Raw genomic sequence first — 22,580 nt, 5'->3', positions numbered from 1 at the left:
AGTTTAAAATATACGTTGCAGTCTCTACTACATAGTCCCAAAACGAGTTAGGTAAGGAAGCGTAACTCATCATAGATCGAACCACGTTCAATAGGGTCTGATTTCTCTTTTTTGATATACCATTCTGCTGAGGTGCACCAGGTGCTGAGAGTTGGGATACAATTCCAGAATCTATAATCCAGGCAGAATCATGATTCTCCACTAAACATGTTTCCAAAACAAATAAATCGCATTTACCTTACTTGGCTTTCTTCTTTTCTGCCAAGTACTTGGGATAGTTCCTCTTCCAATGTCCCTCCTAGTTGCAATGGAAACAAATTTCCTTTACAACCTTGGCTTTCTTACCTTTTTGAGCAGCAGCTGGTGGCTTATCTTTTCCTTTTCCACCTTTCTTCTTCTTCCACTTCTTAGTGCTGAAAGAAGAAGGTACAGACTTTGTCCCAAAAGTCGAACCTCTGTGGAACTTTTTAGAGGATGAAGCAAAATTTGCCTCACTATTCTTTTCCTTGCTTCTCATCAAGAACTAAAAGGTTTGTAGCTCATTGAGCAAGGTGGTTAGGCTATAGTCAATCCTATTCAAAACAGAATTACTACAGAAATGTAGGAAACTTTCAGGTAATGATTAAAAAATGAAGCTAACCTGGTTGGCTTCATCGATGATGGATCCATTCATCTCTACCACGTTGAAGGATCGTCATGTTGAGAACATGTTCTCAAACAGATGCCCTTTCTTATATACGGACATTAAAGATACGCTTGAAAGCATCATACCTGAGTTGTGTGGACGATTGTCCAAACATTCCCCTCAGGGACTCCATGATCTCATAGATCGTGAGCATGGGCTCATGGTCAAGACTTCAAAAAGGCTCACCAAGATGTACGCTCGGGCCTTTTCTTTTATCCGTGTCCATGCTCATATGCTTTTAGAACATTTCAAGCAGCATTAGGAGTTGAAATGGGAGGACAGTCCTCCATAAGGACAAAATGAAGGTCATCGATAATAGGTATTGTGTTGATCGTGTTTTTTCATAAAGTGTAATTTTTTCTAGTTAATTTATCAACAACGAGTAAATTTAATGTCGTGGAAGTCATTGTGAAATAAGATTGCTAAAACCATACACATTATTTATTATTAGTTTATTTGCATTAAACCAACAAGACAACCAATCAATTTTAGCAAAAATAGACTAATATACCCTAAGTGACATCTATTTTGCGATGATGTTTCAGTGAGACAGGACAAAAGTCACTGTAGGGTGATCAAGTGCCCCTTCACTGAAATAAGATATTCTCAATCAATAGACAGAACAACACCGTGTTACTGTAACTATCAGTCATCATTGTTCAATCCAAAATTTGTTAAACTCGCTTAACAATTCTTGTAAGTGTAACCCCTCATTTTAGGTCCTAGAGTTTCGCCCCAATGAGCCAACCGTAGGGAAAAATCTATTGGAACATGAAACTAAAGCAACCCTATCCATTCCTGGAGTTTGAATAAAGTGTCATGCAAAAATGCCATCCTTTAGAGGGACACCCACGCTGCCACGAGGCCATGCATGAAACTTTACTTCAAACTAATAAGAGAGACTGAGGGATGTATTGTCACACGTCCCGCTCCCACTTACTATAAACACTCTTTCCATTCACCTTGATATTGATCTATACAAATGTCATCCGTATGGGGACACCCATGGTGCCTCGAGGCTGAGTATAAATCTCACGATGTGAACTTTGAGAAACATGAAGAGGATGAAATGAAGTATCAAATACACATTTTACACCCACTGAGTGTTTTACCTAGGGTTGATTAACTTAGGAAAATCCGGCTATTGAATTTTAACTAAGTGATTATTTAATTTGTCCAAAAACAACACTTAGCTTTGGATAGTTAAACAATTTTGATTAAGATCCGTTAAACTCTTTAATAAACTTCAATCAAACTTGCATGCATGTGACAAAGCTATCTAATTCATCTTCCCAGGTAAGTCCTAGGTAGGGGTGTTACATTTCCGTTAACTTAAATACCACAGCCTAGATAGAGCTCGCTTTAGACAAAAGGTCCCTTATAGATACATTTTTTTACATGGTTAATCTTTTATTAGGAATCAATTTAATCCTATTAAACCGACTAAAAGATTAAACTTATATTTCTAATCTCATTAGAAACGTGATCTTAGGTCTATGTGAATCATGTTTTAAAATAAATTTAAAAGATGATTTTTAACCTAAGATTTGCATGCAACTCTTAATTATTGATTTTAATTTCTAATTTCGTTTTGTTATAACATTTATAAACAAATGAAATAAATTAAAACCATACATTACAAGCTTTGACATACTTCAGTAAATTATAACATTTATAAATTAACCTATAGTACTGTCAAGCTTCATGCAATTTCATTTCATTACTAACTTATATAACATTTATATAATAAAGTAATGAAACATACAATAGCATACATCCATACATACATTAAACTTATATTATAACAATTATAATATAAATGATGCATGGATATGCTATTAATGCATGATTGCATATATTATAACATTTATACTATATGATGCATGAACATGCTAGATTAAAACATGCATATACAAATATTATAACACTAAATGATGCATGAAATTAAATGCATAACCTATGGTGGGATTTAATTCTATATGACATACTATATGACATATATATAATAATATTAAATCATACATCACATGTACAATAATAAAAGCAATTAACGGACCGGGTTGGACTCCTAAAAGAAAAATAAAAGGGTAACTATCACAAAAGAATATCCATCTGGTTCGATACAGGTGAATCGGGCCTTGAACCAGTCGAACCATACTAGAAACTGGTCCAAATGAACCCAAAACTAACTAAACTGGACCAGCAAACCACGAATCACACACAAATTGGAGATGAATCGAGTGCAATTTTCATCTCGGAGCGTTGCAACGCCGGGCCCTAATGTTGCAACACTATGAAAAAGTTTCTCGTTCGCCGCATCTCAGCATCGCAATGCTAGGGCACAATGTTGCAACGCTACAGTATAGACGCCTTTGTACTGTTTCGAACTCTTTCGAAATTCCACCGTTTTTTCGCCTCATTTTCTCCAGAATTTGGCCACGAAGTATTATGAATGACTAAAGGACTTTGAATACAAACTCGATAGCTTAATTATGCCCCAAAACACGGGCCTTTACAAAACGAAAAGTAAAAGAAAACCATAAAATAATACAATCCAATCCCGTAACATCTATTAATGCAAACCACAATCACAATTACTCATCTCATGAATAGATAGAATGCAGTAAAATAAAATCACACCATTACTGTAAAATTAAAGTCTGAAAAATTTATGGAAATTGGGATCAAAACTTGGCTCTGATACCAATTGAAGGAACCATGTGAAGGGACCTTGAGCGGAAGCGGGATTGTCCCAATTTTCCAAATTTATGGAAGAAAAATTTTATGGAGAAAAATATTCAGATCATGCATTTAATTCAAAATATAGCATGCTTCTAAAATAAGAAGAGAGAAACAAGAAGGCTTTCAAAAACCTTATTTTTGAAGAACCAATCTTCACATAATTCCTCTTCTTTATACAAATAAAAAACAACTCCAAATAGACACTACCAAGAAAGAGACCTTGGTATTATCTGGGGTGAGAGTCCAAGAGTGTGTGGTGCTCTGGTGATTTTGGATTAAGAGGGAGGGATTGATTGAGAGAAGAGAGGAGAAATAATTGGGATTAATTTCTTCTGATAAAACACAAAGAGCTTTACTGTCAGTTTTTCAGGAAGAAGATGAAGTTATTTTAAAAACTGATTCCCACTCACATAAAATGGAGAAAAAATAAGGGGGGAGAGAGAGGGAGTTGCTCCCTCCCATAATTTTAAAAAATTAATTAAAATAATTAAATAAAATTTATTTATTTATTTAATTAAATAATTTAATATATATTAATATGATAACTACCTTATCATATAATGTATATTAAACTATACATTATATCAAATATAACATATAACCTATAGTTTTAATATTGTATCATATACGATATAATCTATTGTTTCTTTTCTCTCACTAATGAATTTTAATATAAAATACATTTATATTAAATTCAACCATATGAATCCAATTCATATAATTAATATTTGAATCATATTCAAATATTTATTTCCTCTCATAAATACTTAATATATAATGTATCAAATACATTATAGTAATTATATCACATATAATTAAAATTAAATTAATTATATCATATATAATTAATTCCCCCAATTATTTTGAACAATTCAAATTAATCCAAAAATTGATTCTCATTAATTCTTGTTGAGCTACCGAGGGGACATCATAGACCTGTAGCTTGAAGCTTTTGTTGAGAATGTCCTAAAGCTTGCAGTTCGTAAATATTTAAAACATATTCTATTTATTAATAAAAGTATTATTGAGTTGTTCATTCAAATATTTTTGATATTGCATTCTGTTATAAAAATTCAATAAACGAATCCATGGATATAATATGAATACTTTAATCATTATGTGGAGACATAAAATTGGATCAAGTTTTAGTATATACCAAAAAGGTCTATAAGTATATGGATGAGATTGGGTACCTCGTCCTGGTGACACTATTGGATGCGATCCACTTTGTATACTGTTACAAATGATGTGATCCTAAAATCATCCATTGGAAAGATACGAATGGGGGCATCCTATGCAAAGGATGTTTGCATAAGATTGAACCTCGAAATAGTCACTTTTCTTTATAATGACCATTTACTGTTAAAATTGACTATTTTAAATTCGATGACCTAGGATAACTTGATCTTAATCCTGAGCTAACTATAAACTCCTGTTTATTTGGGATTATCCTTTGATCTACATAGATGAGAGTAGTTCAAAAGCACTGCTCAATAAGCCTCCTATTTTGAGGATAAGACCGGATAGATAGCTGGGGACATGGTTTTGTAAGATGGAATTCACTCCTACCCAATTTAGGGTTAGCAGACATGTTGTTCCCTTAAGTACTGACTCCTAGTTTTGAACAAAGGCGCCCCGCCCTCTCATGACGGAGAGAGATATGATTTATTAGTTGGACTGTAAACCAATTGTTCAATAGAGGATCAGTGGGAGCTTAAGGAGCAAGATGTATTTATAGGGATAAAACGATAATTTTGACGTAGCTGTAAATACGAACAACCTGTGAAGGGTCAACCTACTAATTGATGGAACACGAGACATACGCAGTGGAACTAGGACCTAATTACACTCTAATTACTCTTAAATTAAAGGAAATAAGCATGCATCATGAAGGAAAAAAACAGTGAATTAAAAGTGTAGAGATACTACCTTTGAAGCTCCCGAAAGCCGCTTCTCCTCGTTGAATCTCGATCCGAACTCTTTTAGACCACCACTAGAGTTGACCTACTATCCTTTGGACTCAGAACTGAGTTGTGGGACTCGGTGGATGAAGAGAACCGAGAGAGTGAAAAGAGATGAAAATAAGGAATGGAATTTTGAGTAGGTTTATGTGTTTCCTTTTTTTTCTTCACAAAGTTGTAATTTTCCAGCCCAAATATCAAAAAACTAATTTTCAAAATGGCAAAAGTCTTTTAACTAAACTGAAGAGCCCAATTTATAGAAAAAAGACATGCAACAATTGCATGAAAAAACTTCACAAAAACCCAACACCTAGAATCCACTCACTTAGTGGGCTTAATGTCTCCACTATAAGCCAACATCTAACCCACTATTTTTGTTAGTGGAATTATCCAACAAAAGTTTGGATTTTCTCACTAACTATAATCAAAGGGCAAAATAATCATTTGGTCAAAGTCAAACTTTGACCAAAAAGTCAACAATTTGACTTTTTATGATTTTTTCCGTGTTGACTAATTTTGACCTCCCGAGCATGAATCTGCATTCATTTTCTTGAAATTCAAATCACATTTGAATATAAGGTCGGTCAAAGTTTTGACTTTTCAAAGTCAAAAGTCAACTCTTTGACTTTTTACAACTTTGACCATTTCCATCATTTTCAAGCTTTCAAATATGAACGTATTCATATTCTTGATATTTAAATCACATTTAAATATTAAAGCTGTATCTCTAAGTTAAAAAAGACCCGACCACTATATCACATATACTTGTCGGTTTCTTTATCTCTACCTAATTCGAACAATTCAAATTATTTAATCATACTGTTCTAAGTTTATTCCATATGAGCTAGTAGGGGAACCTAATGGACCTATAGATCATGGACTCCAACGATCCAAGATTAGCTAGCTAAACTCTTTAGACAGAGCTAATCAACATTCGTTAACTAACGGGTCATTCCACTAAAGTCTCGTAGTTGCACTCCCCTCACTATAGATATATTTGTGTCCATTTGATACAACCATGATGAGTAAGTTAATCCTTCACAGGTTGTTCATAATCTCGGCTGGGTCATAAAAACCGTTTTACCCCCAAGACTACATCTTGTTCCTTAAGCTCCACTGATCCTTTAATGAACAATTGGTTTAAGGTCCAACCTTTAAATCGAATCCCTCTCGGGCCAAGGAGAAGGTGGGGCCCCTTGCTCAAGACCTAGATTCAGTACTAAAGGGAACAATCTATCTACTATCCCTATGACGGGTAGGACTGAATTCCGTCTTGCACCCTATGTTCTCAGCTATCCACTCGATCTTACCCCTGAAATGGGAGGCTTATTGGGCCAGCGATATTGAGCTTCCCTCACCTATGTAGATCTAAGAATAATTTTGAGTGAACAGGAGTTCATAGTTAGCTCAGGATTAAGATTAAGTTACCTAGGTCATCAATTAACGAAATAGTAAGTTTTATACATAAAACGACATTTAGAACGTAAAAAGTGACTATTTCATGGTTCAGTCTTGTGTAAACTCTTTATATAGGATACCCCCACTCACATATCTCTATATGAACGATTCACGATCACATCGTTTGTACTATCTACAAAGTGGGCCGCATCCTTAATGTCCCCAGAATAAGGCGCCCAACCTTATTCATATACTATAGATCATTTTGGCTATATATTTGAACTTGATCCACATTTATGTCACTACATAAAGTTCAAATTACATTAACTCGGAACCTTAGTTTATTGGATTCAAGATTACAATTTCAATAACAACTTTATCGGAAAAAAAAACAGAATATATTTATTAATTTACAAACTACAAGTTTTAGGACATAAAATCCAACACTAATTATAGTTAAAGTGGGCAGACATATATCTACAGTGAGAAGAGTGCAACTATCGAGCTATTGTTGTGTATCTCGGTAGTTAATGAATATTGATAAATTTGCTCTAAAGAGTTTAACCAATTAATCTCAAATTGTTGGAGCTCATGATTTGTAGGTCCATAAAGTCCCTCTACTAGCTCGTAAAATTACTCCTTGGATTATTAAATTGAGCAAATTTGAAATGTTCAAAATCGAAATTAGGATTTTGAATTTGAAATGTTCAAATTCAATTTAGGGTTTGAATAATTATATTTGACATAATTAAAACGTTTAAATTTGTCGAAATTAAATCATAAATTAGAGAGATTAAAATATTCATATATTGATTTGATATTGATTAACATGAATAGGATTTTAATTAATTTAATATTTGATATTAAATTATTATTTGATTAATTAATTAAAAATTTAAATAAATCATTTTAATTTGTTAAATTCAAATTTAGAATTGAATTTATGTTTTTTTGTCTAATTTGATTTTAGAATAAAATCAAAATTAGATTCAAAATCAAAATAAAATTGATTTTTTAAATTGAAAGTGGAAACATCTCAAAAATTTTATTTTGAGTCGAATTATCCATGAATTAACACCTAAGTCCACTTTGTTAATGGTTTATGAAGTGTCACTAAGCTGATTAACAAAGTGCTTGCATGAATTAACTCTTTAAAAGATTCATTTTTTCAGAACTTTAGACTTCATGCAATTGAAGTTCAGAATTCTGCACTCTCTCTCAAACCCTCCTCACTCTATTCACCTAATTGAGCTAATTAAGAGATTCCATCTATCAATCCAAGTTATGTATCTATTGGATATAACCAATCAACAGCACGATGACCCTTCACAAATTGTTCGTAAGTACAGCTGGGCCAAAATTACTATTTTGGCCTTGTAGTTACATCTAACTCCTTAAGTATCACTAGTCTCTCTAATGAACAAAAAAATCATAGTTCAACCATGATCTCCTCTCGGCCAGAAGAGGATGTGGCGGCACATTGTTCAAGCCCCAGAATCAACCCTTAAGGGAGCAATTTATCTACTTACCCTAAAATTGGGGAAGAAATGAATTCCTTCTTGTGTAGCTGTGTTCTCAGCTCCCCAATCAGATGAATCCCCAAAATGGTAGGCTTATTGAGTTGGCGATCTGGCCACTCTCACCCATAAAAATCAAAGGACCACCTTCATAAGTAGGAGTTCACAACTCACTTAGGATTTAGGTCATGTTACCTACGGTCATCCTAGTGAAATGTAAGTCTCTGTGATGAACGACGTTATATAATGAGACCAAAGATTTCGTGGTTCGGTCTTATACAAACTCCTTTGCATAGAATATCTCCGCTAAAAAATCTCCATATGAATGATTAGGATCAAACCATTTGTAGCACTTTATAACAATTGTAACATCTACAAAGTGGGCCATACTCGTAGTGTCACCAAGATAACGTATCCAGCCTTATCCATCTACTACAAACCATTTAGATTATCACTTAAACATGATCCACCTGTATGTCTTTACATACATGTTTAAGCTACAAGATAACCCTGGATGTTAGTTTATTAGTTTGTGATTAATGCAACTTATTTTAAAATAAAACGTCACATATTTAATTGCATAAATAAAACATTTGTACATTACAATTACAAACTATGGGACCCTACGAGATTTAGGGCATCAACCCCAACAAAAATATCTAACTGTCTTTTTAGGGGAATTTTTTCGATCTATATGTTTGTGTTCATGGTAATCTCTCTTCTCCGAAGGTAACTACCATTGATGTGTGTGTGTGTGTGTGTGTTTTTTTTTTCCTTTTCTCTATTTTGTTTTTTTTTTTTTAATTCTTCCTTCTACATTCTCAATAACAATGTAAGTGATTTTTTATCAACTTTATTTTGATTGATGTGTTTATATTTATTATTACTATGCAATATATTGAATAGAGAATGGAGAGAAAATAGGGAAAGATAAAGAGACAAGAGGGAGAAATAGAGGGAAGATTTAAGAAAATGAGGAAGGAAAATGAAATATGGAGGGATGAATTAACAAATAGGGAGATCTTCGATTTTAATCATATTTAATTTTAATAGCAAACTTTTTATCATTTTCTTGAATCTCATTGTTAATTCAATTATTATATTCAATTCTCCTTGCATTTTTAAGGTGAGATTTTTTTCCTCCTCCTTCTCCAATAAAAACATCATAACTTTCTAAAAAAATATGCATGTAATTATTTGGTTGTATATATTAATTAGTGTTTTTTTTTCTTAATCAATGAAAGTAGAGATATAAGAAAGAAAATTTTGGTTGGGGTGGGTGAGAAAAAAGTGAGAATCAAGAAGAGGGAGAGATACAAGGGAAGATTTAGAATAATAGGGAATGAATAAATTTAGAGATAAGTTGAGAATATAATCTCTCTTGTTGGGTTTTATATCCTAAAACTCGTGGTTTGTAAACAACGAACATATTCTCTTTTGCAATAAAATTGTTATTGGGGTTTATTTAGTAAAAATATTATTGAATATGTGAATTGCATTTAAAAACCCTAAATCCAATAAACTAAGAACCCTTGGCTATTATTGAGGCTGATTCCCTAAATTTCATGGATCCTGTAGTTTGTAATTTTAATGTACAAATGATTTATTTATTTAATAAAATATGAGATACTTTATTTGACATTTAATAGCATTAACCCACAAAACCAATAAACTAATATCTGGGGTTATCTTCTGTAACTTAAACATGTATGTAGAGACATACATGTGGATCATGTTTAAGTGATAACCTAAATGGTCTGTAGTAGATGGATAAGGCTGGGTACTTATCTTGGTAACACTATAAATACGGCCCACTTTGGAGATGTTACAATTGTTGTAAAGTGCTACAAATGATTTGATCCTGATAATTCATGTAGAGACATGTAAGCGGGGGTGTTCTATACAAAAGGGTTATTATAAGACCCGACCACAAAAAAAATAATCTCATTATATAACACTGTTAGTTATAGAGAATTACATTTCACCAAGATGACTATATTTGACATGACATGAATTTTGAGTGAGTTGTGGACTCATGCTTATGAAGGCGGTCCTTTGGTGAGAGTGGCCAGATCGCTAACTCAATAACCGTACTATTTTGAGGACTGTCTGATTGGGGAGCTGGGTACAACTACACAAGATGGAATTCGTTCATTCCCTAATGTCGGGGTAAGTAGATAGATTGCTCCCTTAAGAGCTAATTCCAAGGCTTGAACAATGTGGCGCCACACCCTCTCTTGACCTGAGAGGGGTTTGGTCATAGTTGAACTATGACTTATTATTCATTAGAGGAATCAGTAGTATTTAAGGAGTTAGATGTAACTATAGGGGCAAAATGGTAATTTTGACCTGGTTGTACTTACGAGCAATTTGTGAAGGATCCTCGTACTGTTGACTGGTTATATCCAATGGACACATAAATATATCTATAATGCGAAGAGTGTAGTTCTCGGTCTTTACTGGAGTGACTGGTAGTTAATGGATGTTGGGTAATTTAACTAAAAGAGTTTAATTAATTATTCAAGTATCATTGGAGCTTCAATCTACAGGTCCATAAGGTCCACTCTATAGCTCAACAAAGATTATTCAGAATTAATTTGAATTGTTCAAATTAATTGAGAGAATTAATTATATGTGATATAATTAATATAAGGTTTGATACATTATAATATAAAGTTTAATTAAATATTTGGATATGATTCAAATATTAATTGTATAGATTAGATTCATATAATTTAGTATAAAGGTAATTTACATTAAATATCATAAATGATTGAGAGAATACAAACTATAGATTATATTGTATTTGATACAATATAAAAACTATACGTTATGTGTTATATTTGATATACATATAGCTTAATATATAAAACACACATACACACACACACTTCTCTACCCAAAGGAGAATACAGAAGGTTCAACTTGTGGTGGTGTCTTGTTCTTTAGTTCTTGGTTTGAGAGATCATGATTTCTCGTGACCAATTGGAGAGAAAATTACGTGAATATTGTTTTTTCAAGGGTTAGTAAATCTTAACCTTATTTCTTTTCTAATCTTTTTTTTAGCATGCTGTAAATTCATTTAATAATGCATAATTTTATTCTCTGTAATTTTTGTTCTCTATAAAATTGAACATTAGAACGATCCTCGCTTCCCCTACAGTCCTCATGGTTTCTTCAGCTAAAGTATGAATACTTGAATTATATGTGGAAACATAAAAGTGAATCAAGTTCGAGTAATAGTCAAAATGGTCTATAGTATAAGGATAATGTTGGGTACCTTATCTTAGGGACATTATGGATGCGGTTCACTTTGGATTTAATACAAACAATGTGATTCTGAATCATCATGTGGAGACATACGAGTGGAAGCATCCTATGCAATGAGTTTTCATGAGATCGGACCACGAAATAACCACTTTTACTTTATAACATCGTTTACTGGTAAGACTGACTATTTCAATACGATGACTTAGGTAACTCGATCTTCATCCTGAGCTAACTATGAACTCCTATTTATTTAGGATTATCCTTTAATCTGCATGGATGAGAGTGGCCTGAGTTTACCGACTCAATAAGCCCCTCATTTTAGGGATAAGGCCGGGTAGATAATTGGGGACGTAGTCCTGCAAAATAGAATTCATTCCTACCCAGTTCTAGGAATAGTAGATAAGTTGTTCTCTTAAGTGCTGACTTCGGGTCTTGAACAAGGGACCCCACTCTCTTATTGGCCAGAGGGACTTGATTTGGTGGTTGGACCACAAACTAATTGTTCATTAGTGGATCAATGAGACTTAAGGAACAAGATGTAATTACAGGAGTAAAACGGTAATTTTGACCAGCTATAATTATGAACAACCTGTCAAGAATCGACTTACTAATCATGGCTATATCGTGTGGACAGAAATATATCTACAATGAGGAGAGTACAACTACTAGGCTATAATGAAGTGTCTCGGTAGTTAACGAATGTTGGTTAACTAGTTAAAGAGTTTAACTGGTTAATCTCGAATCATTGGAGCTCATGATCTATAGGTTCATTACGTCTCCTGCTAGTTCATATTAGACTAAATCTTAGAATAGTTTGATGAGAGAATTTGAATTGTTCAATTTCAGCTTAGTAAATAAGTGTTATTTATATTCGATATACTTAATATATTATTGTTTAATTATGAATTAATTTAATATTTGATATTGAATTAATATTAATAATTAAATTGTTTAATTAATTATTTGAAATTAAATTTGTAATTTAATATTTGATATTAGATTAATTATAATTAAATTATTTAAAATTAGTTATTAAAATTAATTTTATTTAAAATTGTTTTGATTAGAATTAATTATTTGAATTAATCCAATTTGAATTTTGAAAATTAAAAAATGGGTGAATGGAGTTTTCCAATCTTTTGATCCACTTCAGTACCTCAAATCCCACTCATCCTCATTTTAAATAGAAGAAAAATTGTTGAGAATTGGGTTGAAATTTTGGTTGTTTGAAGCTGAATTTTACCACTAAAAAACCATAAACTCTCACTCTCCAAAACTCTTTTTCCCTTCAAATTTCATCACAATTTGGATCCCACGATCCGTTCTAAAGTCGAAAAATAATGGGGAAGACTTTAACGGTAGTCTACGAATGTATCGTGATCAAATACAACCATAGACAACTTCAATTTTGAGTTATATCAAGGTTTGTACATCAAACTCTTTTCAGTTTTGGACAAGCATGGTTAATCCTTTAATTAATGAAACTAGAGTATTTGAGATCTTTATTGCTTCTATTTGCATGTTTCTAACTTCAACATTTCTAATTTTAATTTCGAAATCTGACTATGATTCAATTATATTATACTCATTATCTCTTTATTTTTAAAGAAAAATTTGTTTGAAAAGTTTTAAGATATAACTATAATTAGGCTTATGAAAATAAAAATGATAAAAAAATAAGAATAAAGATAATATTTTAAAAAAATAAAATTATAAATTTAAAAATAAGGTTTCATATAATGTGGGAAGAAAAACAAGTTTACTGAATTTCTTTGTCAAAAATAATTTATAAATAAGAAATTTATTTTACTATTTTAATTATAATGTATAACATCTTTTATGAAAATAATATTTAAATAATATCTATTTATGACATGAGTAAATTTCATTCAACTGATAAGATTTTAGGCATATATATATATATTTTTCTTTGTACATAACTTTTAAAGATTAAAGTAGGGCTATAGAGGAAAATTCATCTTCATATTTTTCCTTAAACTTTTTATGAAATTCTATTTTTTTTTTCTCTTCAAACAATTGCAACATATGAGAGTGATTACTTTGACAATAAATATATGAGAAACATTAAAATTAAAAAATGTTACAATATCCATATTACATTACCAAAATTCATAATATATATATATATATATATATTTATTTGATAATTTATTAACTAACACAACTTTTTTTAGTAATATATATATATATATAATATATATATATATATGTGTGTGTGTGTGTGAAAATATAAAGAAAAAGCTATATAATTCTTATTACATGTTAAAGATTCATATATTTTAAATTTTTTAATTAAAACTATGAGATTTCACGTGCATTGAACGTGTTCTTCAACTAGTAATAATAAATGTCATGAGGTGTGATATTTCTTTTTGTAACCGAGTCGTACCAGAGTAAATAGTCCTCTGATATAGTTAGTCCATCTACTACATCTACGATGTGCCTGCCACAACGAATATAGTTCGCATGAAGTCGTCACCAATCTTGGTCATGCTTATCTCTTAAATCATGATACAATTAGCATGCACGGCCACGCGGATAAGCGCCCCAATGCACGCTTATGCGCGTCACACCGTCTAGCCCTCGCGCGCACAATCGCATAGCACCGTGCCACACCCAACACCGTGTCACACCCACCCTATGTGAGTCCTAACACCCATCAATGCCACCTACACACTGCAACGCCAACAAACTTTCCAAATAACCTCCAAGTTGTGTTTTTGGGTATTAAACCTATTTTTGGGTATTTTGAAGTAGGTAAACTGGTTATTTTAATTTAATAGAGGAATTTTCGAGCTAATTTAGGATTTCTTTGAAAAGAAGTAGAATTTCAGGGAAATCAGACCAAGAGCTGCTCGAGGAAGATTTTAAGAAAAATCTTCAAGAGGAATGTGAGTGGTTTTAATTATTTTCGTATGTTGAATTATATATGTATATGCTAGTATATATATGTGTAAAGTTTTGAAAATTGGCAGGACCAGGAAATGTGTTTTTCTGGATTTTATTGGTTCTTGTTATTTTGCTTGTTGTGATTTGCATTGGAAACTGGGATTGTACCCTGAAAAATTGTTAGTGTGTCTATAGCACGTCTAACGAGATTTAAAGACATGTGCACATTTGATGGGCTATAAGGGTACTGGGATTGTTTCTACATCATTCATATAGAGAATTCACAGGAATATTCGTGGAAATACATGATCATGCCAGGGATATCCAGTTACCAGGTTAAAAGGGTTGCATTCTTATGTGTGATAATTGTTGGAGTGTAAAAATTGGTTTCCCCAAAATGTTTTCCTTGAAAAAAGACTTATTTTCATTTAAAAGATGCCACTCACTGAACTTTTTAACTCACGTTTTTCAATGTTTCATTCCTCCCAGGTAGTAGAAGCAGAACGTTCTGGGAAAAACCACCCAAGGTATGGAACTACTACTCTCTTACAAAGTGAGACTCGGATTGGATTATCTTTGAAATGTTGGGGATGATACCCTAAAGTCTCATGTCCTGTAATTTGTAAACAAACTTTGTAAACAAAGTTTGTATGAACACTTGTGATGTATAATATATGATATTTTCTTCACTACTTGACTTTGAACATTGGATGTTTTATTTGCTTTACCACAAACCAATAAACTAAAATCCCTGGTTGTCATTATGTAACTTAAGCATGTATGTGGTAACATACAAGTGGATCATGTATTAAGAGATAACCAAAATGGTTTGTATATGGATATAGGAGGAAAACCTTATCCTGGTAATGTTACGGATGCGGCCCGCTTTGTGGAATAGTTACAAATGTTTTAACTTGCTATGGATGGTCTGATACTGATCATTCGTGTGGGGATATGCGAGTGGAAGAGTTTGTATAAGACTTGACCACAAAGTGTTAACGTCTCGTTATATAACATCGTTCATGACAGAGACTTCACTTCACTAGAATGACCATAGGTATTGATTGGTTATATCCGATGGACACAGAAATATATTTGTGATAAGAAGAGTTTAACTATCGGTCTTTAGTGGAATGTCTGGTAGTTAACAGATGGTAGATCTCGTGGTTAAAGAGTTTAGTAAGCTATTCACATACCGTTGGAGCTTTTAACCATAGGTCCATAAGGTCCCCTTAGTAGCTCAATGGATTCAAGTTGAGAATCAGTTTTTGGGTCAGTTTGAAATGTTCAAATTGACAAGAGGGAGTTCGATTATATATGATATGATTGAACTGGTTAATTATATATGATATGATTAACTTTATGTATGAGATATATTAATTGGAGGAAAATGGATATAAATATGATTTATATCTAATAGAGGAGTAAGCACTATGGTTGATATATGATATTGAACTATAGGTTAATTAATATAATATGATTATATTTATCATTTTATTTTGACAATTATTAGATAATTGTGTCGCGTTTTCTTCGTAACCTGTGTTAGTGGGAAGTTTGACTCAGTTTTCGTAACTGATGAAAAAAATGAATTTTTTTTTCATTTTTGTAAAAATATAATCGAAAAGATCACGGTTAATTGCTCATGAAGTGTTTGCTGTTTATCGCTTAGTAAAATCAGAGACTATACGATAGCTCGAGTTTACTACACAACTTCTTACATGCGTGCGCTTCTTCTAAACGATTGCTTATGTTTTACTAAATGATCGCTTAGTGCCTGAGCATTTACTAAATGTTCATATAGACGATCACTACCTATTTCCTACACGATCGTGTACTTCACCTAAACGATCAAGCATTTTGTCTATACGATAGACGAAGCTTAAGCGAAATAAAAGAAAAGCATAAAAGGATACAAAAAAAAATGATATGATGCGTACCTGAAAAGATATCAGCTTTCTTAAGGACTTTCCAATTGTTATTATTCAGGCTTTCCCAGATCGATGGAGACTTTTTCATGATCAAAGTCACCTAAAAAATATGGCATCATCCTTTGGCTGTTAACTTTGGATGCATTTGCCTCATCTTCATGCATTAGCTTTACCGCTCCATGAGGGTAGATCTTCTTAATAATGAAGGGTCTTGACCAGCGTGATTTCAATGTACCTGGAAACAAACACAAACATGAGTTGAATAGTAGGACTTTTTGGCCAACTTCAAAAGTTTTCTTACTAATGCATTGGTCATGCTAACGCTTCATGCGCTCTTTATAGATATTGGCATTTTTGTATGCTTGTAATCTCCATTCATCTAGCTATAGTAACTACAACTTTCTTGCTTCTCCTGAGGCTTCCATATTAAACTTGAGCTTCTTGATGGCTCAAAATTCCTTATGTTTAAGTCCCAAAGCAAATGGTAAGCTTTACCAAAAACCAGTGCATATGGGACATTCCATGTGAATTTTATATGTTGTGAAATACGCACATAGAGCCTCATCCAACTTTTGTGCCGAATCTCTTCGCGTTGAATTGACGACCTTTTCAGGTATTGATTTGATTTCCTAGTTGAACACCTCAGCTTGACCATTTGTTTGAGGATGGTAAGCTATTGTGAATTTATGATGAACATTATATTTAACCAAAAACTTGCTGATGATACGATTGATGAAATGAGTTCTTTAGTAACTTATGATGGCACGTAGGGTGCCAAAGCAAGTGAAAATATTTTCTGTAGGAATTTCGAGACAGATGTTGCATCATTTGTAGTGCATGAAATTGCTTCGACCTATTTTGAAACATAATCAACGGCTACCAGAATGTAGTTGTGGCTATTTGAGGGCGGGAATGAGCTCATGAAGTCAATTCCTCATACATCAAACAATTGAACTTCTGGGATAACGTTCAACGACATCTCATTTCGTCCAGAAATGTTCCCTGTGTATTGGTAACTGTCACACTTTATAACATAGTCTCTGGCATCTTTAAACAATATGGGCCAATAGTACCCACTCTAAAGTACTTTTGCTAATGTGCGTTGACTTCCAAAATGGCCATCGAATGGTGACTCATGACATTGATATAAGATGCAATGAATGGAAATTTCTGGAATGCATTGGCTTAGGATATGATTTGGGCCTCTTATAAAGATGTGGCTTGCCTCAATAGTAAAACTTAAATTTATGCATAAGTTTCTTCTTTGTTGTGAAGAATATTCCTTTGAGAATTGGTTGCAAACTAGAAAATTAACAATGTCGGCATACAACAACAAGAATTCATCAACATTTAATATTGTTTCATCAAGAAAATAAGCATTCACTTCTGGTTGGTAGCGATCACTCTCAACATTTTCAAGCAATGACAAAGGACCTGTAACTTTATTTTCTGATCCCTTGCAATCAATAATTTCAGTATCAAATTCTTGTAAGATTAATACCCATCTAATTAATTGCGACTTCACGTCCTTCTTGGTCATAAGATATTTGATGGCTGAATGATCCATATGAATGATACCTTCGATCCTAACAAATATGGTCTAAATTTTTTCACAGCGAACACCACTGTGAGCAATTCCTTCTCGGTTGTTGTATTTCTCCTATGTACTATCAAGAGTTTTGCTCACATATGCATAGGATGAAGAACTTTGTCCTTGCGTTGGGCGAAAGCTGCACCCTATCGCATAATCACTCGTATCACATATCAATTCGAATGGTTTTGACGAGCCAGGTGTGATCAAAATAGGAGCTATGATTAGCGCTTCTTTTAATGTTTCAAGTTCTCTTGAGTAGTTAGGATCAAATTCAAACGATCTATCTACTGCCAACAGTAAATTCAACGGTCTTTCGATTTCAGAGAAATCCATAACAAATCTGCAGTAGAATCCAACACGTCTGAGGAAGCTTCAAAGTGTTTTCACGTTGGTAGGCAGTGGCAATATTTCTGTGGCCTCAATTTTAGCTTTGTCAACTTCCAACACGAATTTAGACACCTTGTGTCCAAGCACAATTCCCTCGATTACCATGAAATGAAATTCCTCTCAATTTATAACCAGATTGGTGTCTTCGCATCTCTTCAAAATCTTCTTAAGATTTTCTAGACTTATTTCATATGTCTTTCCATATACTAAGAAGTCATCTAGAGAAGATGGCCATCATGCAGCTCTAAAAGGTGTTTGGGGCATTCTGTAACGACCTGACCCCCTAGGATTCAAGCTAGGCCGTTACTAAATACATGCATGCATGGAACTTAAAACGACATCTTTTTATGGTGAAATAAATGCTAAATAAATAAGGTAAGTTCAAAAGTTCTTCATTAAATTCAAATATTAAAAACAACAATAGGGTACCCATAAATCATAAATGATAATAAATAAGTTTGAAAATAATTCTTAATAGTAAGTTTCAAACATCAAAACTGAAAGTTAAGAAAAACATGAAAAGAAATCTAAATCTCATGAGCGGAAGCATAAAACTGGTCCCAGTGGCTCGATCACGAATTTCACTTGTCAATTACCAGTGCATCTCTACCTTTACCTGAAACAACAACATGGGAAAGAATGAGTATAAAATATTCAGTAAGTAACCCCACTACTAGAGTAAGGCTAGGCATCTATGTCCTTTAGATACCTACCTCTGGTGGAACATATAAACTACTCTAGTCCTCATAGGACACATACATACATGAAAAACTGATTTTTATCCTATTGTATTTAAGTATGCCCGCTACCTCTAGTAAATCCCGAAAGAAACACAACCCCTAGTGAATCCAGAAGGAAACATAACCCTTGGTGAATCTCGAAGGAAATATAACCCTTGGTGAATCCCGAAGGAAACAAAATCTCTGGTGAATCCCGAAGGAAACACAATCTAGTGAATCCCGAAGGAAACACAATCTGGTGAATCTCGAAGGAAACACAATATCTAGTAGGCATCTAACTAATCAATAAAGACACTATCACAGTCTCAACATCACAATTATCACAATATGGTTCTATAACATACATATACACCTCAACATTATAATTATACAACATGCATATACGCCTCAATATCCTCATGTCAAATATAACCTCAGTGAATCAAATATCATCTCTTACTAGCATGCAAGTATCTACGTGCACAAATAAATGTTTCAGATTCTCATACAAGAACATACATTGGTCATACTATCCTATCCGTTTATCATGCTATCATTCTGTCCTAATATTCATCTATCATGTTAGCATATATCTATTGTTTGGCCCGTGGACAGTTCCAGTAGTAAGATTACTTACCTTAATCGAAAATCCATAGATAAAATCAGACAACCAAATGATGATAGCGGTTTGAAGGGACGACCCTAACATACGAATACAACCATTAAATTTCAGTCCAACAATAACTACGAAACCTCAGACCCAAATCCAAAATACCCAAAGAAACTTGATCAACAACCACTTCCAAGATTTCGACTCCAAAATCTCCTCCTAATAGATTTTAAATCCCAATGGACAACGACTTGGAACCTTAAAGATACAATGGTTAAGTCAACATTTAATTCAGTAAACAAAATGTGCCCACAAACCAACTACAAGGACCACAACTCTTACCAAAACTCTTGCCGAACAATTTCGGATCCACTGGACAGTCGCTTCTGTAATTTCCCAAGCTCAAATCTAAAATTAAAAATAATGCGACTAATTTAACTTTCATTCCAACTTAATAGGCATCCAAAGAAATCCTTCAAGAAACCTGACCCAATAGAAAAAGATCTTACCCAAATCCAAGAGTACTCTGTCCGGCTAGGCGAGATCGACGCGTGGAGGGGTGAGCGACAGTGGACGAGCGGCTGGCCGACTAGTCGAGATTAGCGGTGAGCAGCAGTCTGGATAAACGGTTGAGGAGAATGGGCGGCTGGGCAATGGGCTGAAGGCGGCAGGAATGCCCTCAAATAATAAAAATTACTAAAATTACATTAATAAAAAAATACGGGGTGTTACACATTACATAGCCTGAAAGGCATGTGTCGGAAAGAGAATGTCCCACAAGGGCAGGTGAAAGTTGTTTTTTCTTGGTCTTCGGGTGTGATCATGATTTGGTTATACCCTGCATAGCTATCTAGGAAGAAAAATAAGTCGTTCCCTAGTAATCTATCCAACATCTGATCAATAAATGGCAAAGGAAAGTGATCCTTCTTAGTAGCTGTGTTGAACGTCCTATAGTCCGTACATATTCTCCAATCTATAACCGTACACATCGGAATTAGTTTGTTGTTTTGGTTGGGAACTTCAGTTATTCTGCCTTTCTTGGGATGCATTGCACGAGACATGCTATCTGAAATAGCAAAAATAATTCTTGCATCCAACCATTTAATAATTTCCTTCTTGAAAACTTCATTCATCACAGGGTTGAGTTTGCGCTGGTGTTCAACAGAACCTAATTTCGTCTGGTTTTATGTATGCAATAGGATGGACTAATTCCCTTGATATCAACTAGGGTCCACCCTATCGCTTTAATGTATTTATTCAGAACCTTCAAGAGAGCATCTTACTTCTTTTCTGAGAGTGTTGCTGAAATAATGACAAGTAAAGTATCATTCTTACCAAGGAACGCATATTTCAAGTGGCCAGGGAGTGCTTTCAATTCTAAAACTGGCGATTGTTCGAGTGAAGGCTTGATTTTGCCTTCTCGATCTTCTAAACCCAAGGGCTTAAAATCCCTTTGTATCTCTTTTATCACATAACAAAATTCAAATATTGAGTTCAGCTTGTCCTTCAATTCCATTTCTTCTTTGATTTTAAATTCCAGCCTATAAAGCCAAACCTTTTCCAAGTCAACCATTTCGTATGCATTGATTTCATCAAGATATTCTATCACTTTAAGAATGTTAAACTTCATCTTTTGGCCATTAACTTGCATAGTGATTTCTTCCTTGTACACATCAATTTGGGTTCTTCCTTTGGATAGGAAGGATCTAAAATGCATTTGAAACACGTGACTAGCATAAATGTTCTATTTGTATGGAAGGAAAGTTTAACAAGAAACCTTTTAAACCTGTTACTTACAGAAGTACAGAATTACTTGAATTGATTCATTTTGATTTAGCTAATTTAGAAATCACCACAAGTAGAGGCGGGAAAAATTACTACATATCTTTTGTTGATGATTTGTGTAGATATACTAAAATCTATGTTTTAATATCCAAAGATGAAATTGGTAATATGTTTTTGAAATACAAAACAGAAGTAGAAAATCAGTTAGATAAGAAGATTAAAAGGTTAAAAACATATAGAGATGGTGAATACAATGATAACTCTCTTAAAAAATTTTGTGAATCAAATGACATTACTCATGAATTTACTGCATCTTAATTCACCACAAAAAAATGAACAACGTAAAAATAGAACTTTTAAGGAAATGATGAATACTATATTGTTTAGTTCTGGACTGGTTAATAATATGTGGGGGAAAGCTGTGCTTTCTACCTATATTCTAAATAGGATACCTTGAAAAAAATGGATAAGACAACTTGCAAACTTTGGAGAGGTTATGCACCTAATCTCAATTACCGAAGGGTGAAGAGATGTTTGGCTAATGTAGCATATCCTACTTTTAAAAAACCTATGGTAGGATCTAAACCTTTCGATTGTTTGTTTATTGGCTATGCTCAAAATAGTGTTGCATATAAATTTATGTGCTTGAATGATAGATCCATTTGTGAATATAGGGATGCCAAATTCCTTGAATATATATTTCCAATAAAAAAAGGTAAAATATGAATTAGATAGATCATCTAGTTGTGATAATGTATCTAATTCAATGCATTCTCCATTTAATAATATGCATGAAACTAAAAATGATAAAGCTACTAGTAGTATTGTAACAACCCAGATTTGTACGCATACAGGAAATTAAATGTCAAATATTAAGCAAGACAAAATTTTATTTAAAGGGAAAATTTAGAAGGGAAAAAATAGGAAATTTATTCATTATCCAAAAATAATAAATAAGGGAGCAGAATCAGGGAGGATTAATTAGAAGTTGGACGCTAGCTAATTCAGGAGACAACGGGCAGTAGATAACTTTTTTTTGGGCACTGCTCATTGGAAGAATTGGAGGTGAAT

The sequence above is a fragment of the Benincasa hispida genome, chromosome 2 (genome assembly GCF_027475165.1).
Source record: "Benincasa hispida cultivar pf3 chromosome 2, pf3_genome.v1.1, whole genome shotgun sequence".
NCBI classification, from domain to species: Eukaryota; Viridiplantae; Streptophyta; class Magnoliopsida; order Cucurbitales; family Cucurbitaceae; genus Benincasa; species Benincasa hispida.
The sequence above is the reverse complement of the archived record's forward strand: the minus strand, read 5'-3'. Positions refer to the sequence as shown.